We start from the raw sequence: 9,626 nt of genomic DNA on the forward strand, positions 1-9,626 counted from the left end.
CCATCCTGCATTGTGTCATCTTCAGTGGGAGCAGTCTTTGGATCCTTCCTTGGGCATGAACACCTCCGTTGGAAGATATTATTTCTTCATATCAGGTATATCCCTCTCCTACTGTTTTGGTTCAGGTCTGGTTCGGTTCTTGGTTCAAGATTGATCATTGAAAAATGCAGTTTTTCTAAAACAGGGAATTTGATTCCTAGATGGGAGAGAGAAATTTTTGAAATTTCGCCCTACCTTCCTACAGGGTTCTGCCATTCATATGATGGATCTCTCATCCCTTCAGTGGTATCAGAGCCATGGTTCAAATCTTGAACCAAAATTGACTAGATCTGGACATGCGCAAATGGGCAGAGGGTGTTCTACTCGATTTACGCAGATTAGGGTTTTTCTAGGAAATCGGTTCCTAGTTAAAGGGCGAATGATCTGAAATTAATTTTTATAAATTTAGAATTTATTTAGAATTGTTCTTTATTATTTTCTTGATTTATGGGCTGTTTGTACAAATGGAGATCGGAATCTTGATTGGCGCTAGAAATCTGCGATTTCGTAGTTCTATTCATTCTGGTCTGTAAATATTTTTATTTTATTTTATTAGACTGATTGTATAGTATTTGATCTGATGTAATATTAATAGAAAAACTGGGGTTTTCTATTTTATTTTATTCATGATCGAAGTTGGCGGCGCAAAGGAGGAGATTTCGCAGATATGAAAATCACTATCTGCGATTTGCAGTTTATGAAACTGCAAACTATGTTCTGACATTTGGTTTGCAGATTGGAGATGTGCGAACTGCCCTGTTTCTGATTCTTGTTTTTCTTTAATCAATAAATTTAATTTCATATCGTTTCTTGAATTAATTCTTTAATTAAAGATCAAACCCTAGACCCATTCAAACTAGATTGGTCCAAACTGGTTGGACCGAATCTGTGTTCGATGGAGGCTGATGTCAGCCCTAATTTTCCACTTTTGGGTCAAGGGGTTGGTGGTTAATTAAGAGACTTAATTCGGCCCACACCTGTAAGACCCAATTTTAAGGTGTTAAAACTACAAAAGCCCGCTAATTGCAGGAAAGCTATATGGGCCGAACTGCTAACTGCTATTCAGCTCATATACCTAGATAATATTAATTGGTAATATTATGGATTAAAATGGGCTTTAAAAATATTAATTTATTGGATCAATTCTATCCTTGCATGTGATGTATGAATGTGTGATGTGCTTCGTACATGGGCCATAGGTACTTGGCTCATGCAGATACGACAGTGGCTCTTGCGCACACCATGGCTGAATGCACATCATTGCCATGGTGTCCCTAAAGATCATTGGATGATCTTCCCTCAGTGGTGGGCCCCACACCCCTGAAAAGGATACGTGCGGAACCCTATCCGTTTAGGGCCCACTAGAAATCTGGCTTTATGAAAGTCAGTGAGAGCCACTTTGGTTTGACCTAAATTAAACTAGGGCATAACTTTTGTTCCCTCATGAAATATGAGTGCATGTGATAGGGAGATTCATATGATGAACTCTCTAAAGGCCTCCCATCATTAGCATGAAGATGGGTCATTCAGTAATGAGGAAACACACCATAAAATTGGGCTATCCATTTGCTGTTGGATCTGTCGGAGTGTTTCATAAGATAATAGGGGCGTCATAGACCGATGTGGGAGGACCTCACCTGAAAATGGGAAACTCTCACGGTACCTTGGCATTCACGAATATGATGGGTGAGCACTCACTGGACAGAAAGGTTTAACCTAAAATGGCAATGAACCTTGTCCGACATAGGCCAAAGGGAAAGCTCATACGATGAGTGGATATGATCCTTTACAGAAAGGTGGTGGGGTTATGTAGCTGAAACAATTGGCTCTATGCACCCTATGTGATTTCCCACATTTCCATAGATAAATCGTAGTCTTCGTCACTGAGATAGGAGGAAAATCTCAGAGATGAACAAATGAGAATGGCACATAGATTAAAAGCCATATCTTTGTAGATAACATGAATCAAATTGGGTTGTGGACTAATGTTTGCTTTTTATTAGAAATGGCAAATGGACAATTTGCAAAGCTTTTGAACGACAATAAGCTTAAGGGCCCAAACTATGCCGACTGGTATCATATCCTAATGCTGGTCTTGACCTCTGAGAAACTGGATAAGGTGGCCAAGAATCCTGCCCCGGAATGTTCGGGAGATAGGGCTTCTGAGGAATATGACCTTATTGGATATGGTCCGGTCACTTCTCGTATACTCAGAGTTACCCACATCCTTTTGGGGTTACGCATTGGAGGCTGCGATATACGTGCTAAATCGGGTTCCAACCAAATCGGTTCTGAATACTCCATATGAACTTTGGACCGGAAAGAAACCAAATGCCAGGCACTTAAAATTTTGGGGTTGTCCAACACATGTTAAAAGAATGAGTGCGGACAAATTGGAATCCAAGACTAGCCGTTGCCTATTTGTAGGCTACCCCAAGGGCTCTGTGGGTTATCTATTCTATGACCCAGGAGAATAGAAGGTTTTCTGTAATCGGAATGCCCATTTCTTGGAGGATGATTATATCTTGAACAATCATCATCAGGAAGTTGTTCTTGATGAAGAAAGCTCAGGAGCAGTGGGAGGTGTCCCACAGGTTACAGGTATTGACCAACCTAAAAGATCTATCCAAGTATCCAGGCCACCGGTCCGTTTTGGCTATGACCAAGATAGTTACTTGGTGGAAGCTATGACTAGTGAGGAGGATCCCGTGACTTATGCGGAAGTTGTGTTAGACATAGATTCCTTGAAGTGGGTAGATGCCATGAGAGTTGAGATGGATTCAATGGAGGCCAATGGAGTCTGGACTCTAGTAGATCTGCCCCTGGGTAAAAGCAATTGATTGCAAATGGATCTATAAGAGGAAGAAGGGCCCCGATGGTAAGATTGAGACCTACAAAGCTCGTCTGGTGGCGAAAAGGTACACTCAGAAAGAGGGCATCGATTATAAGGAAACCTTTTTGCTTGTGGCCATGCTTAAATCCATTCGGATTCTGCTAGCTGTAGTTGCATACCATGATTACGAGATTTGGCAAATGGATGTCAAAACTATGTTCCTGAATGGAGATCTTACTAAAGATATCTATATGCAGCATACGCAAGGTTTCATAGTTGCGGGTTAGGAATACATGGTATGTAAATTAAATAGATCTATATATGGACTTGAGCAAGCTTCTAGGAGTTGGAACATCCGGTTTGACTCTACTATCAAAAAGTTTGACTTTGTGCAGAATTCGGATTAGCCCTGTGTTTACAGGAAGTCTAGTGGGGACAAGGTTACATTCTTGGTTTTGTATGTAGATGACATTCTACTCATTGGGAATGATGTAAGAATGTTGATTACGGTGAAAGTATGGTTTTCACAATAATTTTCCATGAAAGATCTTAGAGAAGCCTCTAATATACTCGGTCTTCAACTCTATAGAGATAGATCGAAGCGGATTATAGGATTATCCCAATCTGCTTACATTGACAAAATAGTCAGGAGATATAGCATGGAGAACTCCAAGAAGGGAAATGCTCCTTTTAGGCACGGAGTCACTCTCTCCAAGAAGGTGTCTCCCAAGACTTATGAGGAGATTGAGGACATGAAGAACGTTCCTTATGCCTCAGCCGTAGGGAGCATCATGTATGCCATGCTGTGCACTCGTCTTGACATTGCTTGGGCAGTGAGTGTGGTAAGCAGATTCCAGGCCAACCCAGGGCAGAAGCATTGGACCGCTGTGAAAAATATACTTAAAGTACCTTCGTAGGACAAAAGAATTTTGTTTGGTATTCGATGGTAGCTCACTACAGATCTAGGGGTATATTGATGCCGATTTCCAATTGGATATAGATGATAGAAAGTCTACATCTGGGTATGTTTTCACGATAGGATCATGTGTTGTTTGCTAGAAGAGCAGCAAACAGGGGTCCGCGACAGACTCCACAACCGAAGCCGAATACATTGCTGCAAGTGAAGCTGCCAAAGAAGTCGTGTGGATGAAAAAGCTCATTCATGAATTGGGAGTAGTTACGTCCAGCACATCACCCATCCCGTTGTTGTGTGACAACAATGGAGCTATCGCTCAGGCTAAGCAGCCACGAGCCCACTCGAAGTCCAAGCACATCGAGAGGAAGTACCATGTACTACGGGAGATCGTTGATAGAGGGGACGTCCTGATTCAGAAGGTAGCGTCAGTGGAGAATGTAGCAGACCCATTGACTAAGCCACTCACACAAAAAGTGTTTGAGAAACATGTGGAAAGTCTGAGACTCTGGTTTATACCAGATTGGACCTAAATGCAAATGGGAGCTGTTAGACAGTGTATGCCCTTAGCACCAATTAGATTGATGTACATTATGACATTTATTGTAAATGAATAAAGTACATATTTGATTCATGTTATAGTGGTGTACTTTTGTGTAATACCCTTAAACTGGACACTTATGAGACTCGTGTTAGTTTAGAATGTTTACAGCCATTGGATAAGTTTGGGGAGATTTATCCTGCTAAGGCTGACATTGATGTGCCGCCAAGTGTTGGGGTGGCCTATCTCAGCTGCCAGGGTGAGACCCGAGGTACATGCAGTGTAGGTTTATTTGAAACCCTGAATCAGACCAGATTTCCAGTATTGCCCTGGACCTTGGTGATTAGTGGGCAAAACTGGAAAGTTACACCTGACCCCTAAACTCGATTATAATACTACACTAGGTGTCGGATTGGGCTGTCTTTGATATGCCAATCAGTGGGATCCTTAGCGGGGGGTCAAAACCTAGGTATGTTGGGACAGTCCGAGAATTCATCTGAGTGGGTGATCATAGTGACAGGATCAGCCCCTATGTCGGGCAAAGGTAATGATCGGGGATGCACTCTCTTTGATGGAAACCAAGACTGCCGGTAGCCGATTTCAATCGCTGAAATTTGTTTTTGCAAAATATATTTTTATAAAGATATACATATATATTATGGTTTCAAAATGTTCGCAAAAGGTTTTAATTCCCGGGATCCATATAAGTGGAGAGTGCAACACTGTTCCTTGCAGCCGAGGGAGATGTCATCTCTTGTCGGACAGTGTTTAGTCATTATGGGCTGAGACGTTAAGTGTAAGACCATTGGGGGTAATACCTGAAGGGCTAATCTTGCATCTGCCCACAGTCCCTGGGTTTTTATAAGGTGGCTTGGCATAGGGACCACTTAGTGTAACTGTTGGGCTCATTAGGAGTCCATGTGATGGGCTTTAAGGGGTTCATTGTGTTTTTAGTGAATTCGGCAAGGTCTTGTAACAAAGGCTGGGCTGAACTCATGTCGCTGATGTGTAGATCAATGTTTGGGTTCCACGCCATACAAGGAAGCCCATCTGGGTAGTAGTTTGGAAGGTTAATGAGCACACGGACTTATTGGGCCTAAAGCCCATTTTGAACTGGTTTAGTTGGACTAGTTAAAGAGAGGAGCGGATCTGGGATTGGATCAACAAATAGGATAGGGTCTTACCATATCCTCTCAGAGAGTCCAGATCTGAATTTGGATATGGAAACCTCCTAATGAGATTAGGAGAGAGTTGATCTAATTTGCAGATAAGATAAGGACTTATCCTTATCACTTAAAGAGAGTCCAGATTCAAATAAGGATTTGAATCAGGAAACTCCTAATGGGATTAGGAGCTGATCTCTTTAAGTCTATAAAAGGAGGAGGGGGCAAACCATTCAGCCCATCCCAAAATTCCAGAGATCAGATCTCAGTTTACATAGTGAGAAGACAACACTAGTGTGATTGCGCCATCTTCTCCTTGCGTTCTCCTCCAGTTGCTGCCATAGCCAGTTCGACCTCCATTGTTGTAGGAGCGATCAAGAAGCGTTCTTGATATCAGTTTTTGGTTAAAATCTGATTGGGAGTTGTGCTCACCTACCCTCTAGCGAATTCTTGGTGAAGGATTTGGGTATTTGGAAGAACACTGCTGATTCTGCTCCATCCTTCATTGTGTCATCTTCAGTGGGAGCAGTCTTTGGATCCTTCCTTCGGTGTGAACACCTCCATTGAATGATATTAGTTCTTCATTTTAGGTATATCCCTCTCTTACTGTTTTGGTTCAGATCTGGTTCGGTTCTTGGTTCAAGATTGATCATTGAAAAATGCAGTTTTTCTAAAACAGGGAATGTGATTCCCAGATGGGAGAGAGAGAAATTTTTGAAATTTCGCCCTACCTTCCTGTAGGGTTTGGCCATCCATATGATGGATCTATCATCCCTTCAAATTGGTGGGGTCAGATTGGCCCAAGTGGGCCTGGATTGGGCAGATCTGGAAAGGGCTCGATTCGATTAATTTGGGGGCTCAAATTTGAATCTTTGTGCGATAAAGGAAGTTTTGGGTGAAATTTGATAGGGTAGGGTTTTTAGGCAATCTGAGGTGATTGGTTTAGATGTGTTTGGATCAAATGGATCTGATTTGTGGGTGTGAGAAGGGTCGAAGTGGAATCTTTGTTTGATAGATGGGTGAACGGAGGAATCTTGAGTTCAAATTTCATGGGTAGGTGTTTTGGAAGGTTCTGGGCCTGATGATTATGTTTGATCTAATGGTTGGGGGTCAATCAGGGGCCATCAGATAGGTATCGGGTAGGTTTAACAATAGATCTAGGTGCTTTGGTGGTGAAAGTTGGTATTTTTGGAAGGAGGTTCGAGGTGAATTGGAGGTTTAGGAGACAGATTAAATAAAAATCAGATGCTAACATCTATCAAATAAGAGAGGGGGGGGGGGGTATAAAGGGAGGATTATAGTGTCTCAAACTTTAACGATTAGGCGTTTATGAATGGGCTATAAGCCTACAACGTCAATCTGCCTTTTTTGGGTTTTGGTTGTTTTTTTTTTTTTTTTTTTTGTGGTTTTGGTTGGTTGTAGCTAGTAGGGGTACTCATGGATCGGTTAACCCAACCGTGGGGTATTTTTTCAAATCAAACCGACCTCATCGGTGTTTTAAATATCCAAGCCGAAACCAAACCGATGCAATCAGTTAATTGGTTCACTGGTTAACCGCGGTTTGGTTTTTCGGTTTTTTATGCACTTAAAAAAAAACTAAAATTGTTGGTGGGCAGTGGTTGTTGTCGGTGGAGGATTTTTCATTTCTTTTTTCATTTTTCATGAAGATGGTGGAATTTTCATGAAGACAGTGGTTGTTGTCAGTGCTAGCACTGGTTGGTGGTGCCTGGCAGAGACACAAAGAGGAGAGGTGAGAGAGAGAAAATATGGAAGTCTGTTCGACAAGCTTGGTGCTGTCGTACTGGTGGTTGGCATTGGACCGTTGGTGCTTGGTTGCCAACGAGGCGGCGACCAACGTTGCCGTTGGTGCTGCCGTGCTGGTGGTTGACGCGGGCCGCACGACCGTTTGGACTTTGGAGTGGGGATTGAGGAGCAATACAAATTAGAGACAAAAGAGTAAGATAAAAGTAGAGAAATGAGAGAAAGGCAAAATGCAAAAGAGAACTGAAAAAGCGAGAGAGTGAGATTGTGAGAGAAATGAAAGAGTGAGAGAGACCAAAGAGAAAAGTTGAAAAATGAGAGACTGAACGAGAGAAAAGAGAAAATGCTAGACAGGAAGACCGGTAGTATTGGGAAAAGATAAAAAAGAACCAATGGGCGATAGACAGTATCGGAGACTGTTAGACTGGCAGTCTGACACCACCGAAAAAGGTTGAAATTTGAAAAAGAAAGGCTGAAACATATTGTCGAACTCTTTTATTCAAATTTCAAAAAAACAATAAAAAATATAATATAATGTATATAATATTATATAAATCTTTTTTTAAATGGTTAACTGAAACCAAACCGACCAGTTCGGTTAACCAATTTTCCGGTTTTTTTTGTCCAGACCTTCCCCTCACCATTTTTACCTTTCGAAAAGAGAAGACAAAAGAAAATTCCAACGTCGCCTGAGAGATTCGAACTCTCGCGGGGAAACCCCATGTACTTAGCAGGCACACGCCTTAACCACTCGGCCAAAGCGACCAGTGATGAATGGATTATATGATAACTCTACATAAACCTGACCATTGAGAACGAAAAGGTAATTTCGCAGTTACACATGTTACAGGGCAATATAATAAACCACCCAACATCCCTCACTACTGCAGGTTTGTGAGCACTGAGCCGATTTCAATTATGTCCTTCGAAAGGAGAGAGTGCTTTATTCTTCTATTGAGTTCCAAGTTCCAAGTTTTCAGTGATTCAAAATGAATTTCAGTCTACCGCCGGCGCCCGCTGAGACCGTTCGAACTGATCTCTGAAGCTCGCTAAGTACACTGCATTATCAAATGAGGTTATCGCCTCCGGCTCCAATTTCTAAATTCTCTCCGGCTCTCCTTTTTCGATCAACGGTCGCTTTCAGCCTACTGGTATGGGTTATGGATCCGTCTCTCTTTCACCAACCGGGCTCGGATTGATCACCAATCCCCTTCTGACCCTGAAACCTGCCTTCAAGGACACCGTTAAAATCGTATACCGTGCAGAAGCGGTGGCCGTCGATTTCCCGAGTTTGATCTTTGAACCAATGTATTCTTATAATCTTATGTTCTTGTTCCTCCTTTGGAAAGCGGTATAAAATCTTGGGCACCGGCGGGGTCACGGAAACAGAAAACACTGATTAAACCTGGGCCTTCACAATTTGCCACCTGTCCCTTCAATAATTGGGACCAACCTTTGAATAGTTCATATCCCGTAGCTCACTTGGGTCAAAGCTAATCATGCATGGAATTATGTAACGAATCACCGATCTCATTTTCATGCTTCATGGACGGCGGAGATAAATTCCTCTCAGACTTGACAGTCTTGTGAAAGTAGTTTATTGTTGGGTCCCAATTATTAAAACATTTGACAAGTGGCAAGTGATAATTGATCATTTTAACCCTGGATATCAAAAAGTTTGTTTATCTGTTTAACAAACTAATTAACAATTAATTAAATGAATATAAAATAATAAATAAAGAGTATAATTAATAGAAATTATAAATTATTAAATTTTTGTAAAGAATTAAACATTAATTAATTAATTAATTAATAAGTGCTTAAAATAAATAATTAATGAAGCAATTAACTAATAGTTTATAATCTATAAGTATTATAATTAATACTTAATTGATTAAAATAATTAGTTATTAAATAATCAAATAAATAATTAAATAGGTAATTAGTTAATACATATATAATTAAACTAATAATAATCTCTAAACATTACTTCATTATCAATATTTTATTTTTATTTCACTTTTTTTCTTCTTCTTCTTCCTCTTCATTATTATTATTGTATATAGTCTCTAATTCAACTCATCATAGCATGCACCTTTTGAGAAATTTTTTGGAAAACAAAAGTAAGCACTAAACATTACATGATGTGCAATACATTAAGTTGGAAGATAAAATTGGAATTAAACGCTCTTAATGTCTTTTAAAGGCATTATTGTATTAAGGCCTTGTTTGCTTTTTGGTAATTTACTTATTGGAAAAGATTTACCCTGGTAAGTGCATTTACCCATGTTCTTTTATTTTTCATGTAAATAAGGCAATGACCATTTTAGCTATAAAAATTCATTACTAAAAGGGGCGTTTTTGTCCAATTCTAGT

General features: G+C 40.5%; 1 non-coding gene across 1 annotated transcript; it reads right to left on the reverse strand.

Annotated features, from left to right (window-relative positions):
• Positions 1-7,933: 7,933 nt before the first annotated feature.
• On the reverse strand, positions 7,934-8,015 carry TRNAS-GCU (transfer RNA serine (anticodon GCU)). The gene has a single exon. It is a non-coding gene; the product is annotated as a tRNA-Ser (tRNA).
• Between the last annotated feature and the right edge of the window lie 1,611 nt (positions 8,016-9,626).

This window comes from Nelumbo lutea, chromosome 1, assembly GCF_056320005.1.
Source record: "Nelumbo lutea isolate HS-2025 chromosome 1, American lotus-T2T, whole genome shotgun sequence".
Taxonomy (NCBI): Eukaryota; Viridiplantae; Streptophyta; class Magnoliopsida; order Proteales; family Nelumbonaceae; genus Nelumbo; species Nelumbo lutea.